Source organism: Gopherus evgoodei, chromosome 5, assembly GCF_007399415.2.
Source record: "Gopherus evgoodei ecotype Sinaloan lineage chromosome 5, rGopEvg1_v1.p, whole genome shotgun sequence".
Taxonomy (NCBI): Eukaryota; Metazoa; Chordata; order Testudines; family Testudinidae; genus Gopherus; species Gopherus evgoodei.
Genome location: NC_044326.1, coordinates 62236027 through 62237533, shown reverse-complemented (window position 1 = coordinate 62237533; position 1507 = coordinate 62236027). Strand labels below are relative to the sequence as shown.

At 43.4% G+C, this 1507-nt stretch overlaps 1 protein-coding gene across 6 annotated transcripts in view; it reads left to right on the top strand.

The window, feature by feature from the left end:
• Window positions 1–81: 81 nt before the first annotated feature.
• The window catches only part of C5H4orf47 (chromosome 5 C4orf47 homolog), a 40473-nt gene continuing 39047 nt past the window's right edge, over window positions 82–1507 (top strand). For 2 of the 6 annotated variants that reach the window (XM_030563047.1, XM_030563043.1), the window contains exons 1-2: window positions 85–287; window positions 607–690. The gene's annotated coding sequence lies outside the window, so the exon portion shown is untranslated. Of the gene's footprint in view, window positions 288–606; window positions 691–1507 lie in introns of all 6 variants that reach the window. The other 4 variants (XM_030563045.1, XM_030563044.1, XM_030563049.1 and 1 more) reach the window with 4 other exon arrangements.

Genomic DNA, 1507 nt, shown 5'->3' with positions numbered 1-1507 from the left:
GTTGCAGGGGGGGACTACAATTCCCAAGATGCAGCGCGGATGCGCGGCGCGCGCAGCCTCTGGACTACACCAACAGGGCTCGACTGGTGGGGTGGACAGTACTGAAATGCTGTTCATGTGTTGTTGGACTTTCCGGAATCCAGAGCAACTGCATCAACAAAGAGCCCTGGGTAGAGTCCCGTCCCGTCCCGTCCCTCTCAGAAGCTGCTGCCGCCGCCGCCTGGGGATGCAGAGAAGAGGGGGCTGCTGCTGACCCTCTGCAACACACCTGTTGGAGTTGGTGTGAGGTGAGTGAGAAATCAGTCCAGACGTCCTCCTTAAAGCGTGTGCTGCAGCTTAGTCCCTCTGTGTGAGGCTCACCTCAACCACTGCAATTAACAGTCGTTACTGTCATGGAAGATTTCATGCAAATTGTTTAATCATGCAAATATATGCAATAATTTATGCGATAATGATATTTATTCATCGATTATTCATCTGTTGATGTAATTATAGTTACGAAAATATATTTACATGTATGTAAACTGATGCAATTATATGTGTGTGTTTTATATGTAACTGGTGGTTACATCATCATTTTAAAATCATTTTTTACTTTCTTAACAGTGCATTGCGTTTCTGAAACATCTTCCATCCAAAGAGGTTTACCAATATTAATACATTAAATTGATCAACATCCCTGAGAGGCAGGTAAAATATATTATACCCCTTGAAAAGTTACACACCATATATTCTTAATACAGTGCTCAGTGGTCTCTTTGTATGCTGATTAAGGGACTGATCCTGAGAAGAGCTGAGCACCTGTAGCTGCCATTGATCTCAATCAGTTACATTTTTTAAGTCAGTGGGAATTGTAGGTGGTCAACACTTCTCAGGATCAGGATTTAGGTTACCACAATAACGATCCCAAAACTCCTTCACATCTCCTCCACTACCTCTGCGCATTGTTAACCAAGGATGACTACAAAGCACAGCCGAAGGTAATCTAGAAAGCAAAAGGAGATGCTGTCCTGCATATCCTTACCAATGATCTGCACTACTCAGATCCCTGATCTCAATATTTTAAGGGTACTTATTAGCAAATTTGGATCCAGAGATTTTAATAAGAGTTGAATGCAGTTACAACAGAGGTGAATGTGGGCCCTATCTGTTTCATATTGATTTTTCCAAAGGACATGTGATCATGGAATATCAGGGTTGGAAGGGACCTCAGGAGGTTATCTAGTCCAACCCCCTGCTCAAAGCCGGACTAATCCCCAAATTGCCCCCTCAAGGATTGAGCTCACAACCCTGCATTTAGCACTAACCTTGCTAGCTCTCTCCCACAATGTCTAGTTCAGTCCTCTACTCATCCTCATCACTCCAGTTATGACCTGCAATAGCTCCTCACTTAATGTCATCACGGTTAACATTATTTCATTGGTACGTTGCTGATCAATTAGGGAACATGCTCTTTTAAAGTTGTGCAATGCTCCCTTACAACATTGTTTGGCAACTGCCTGCTTTG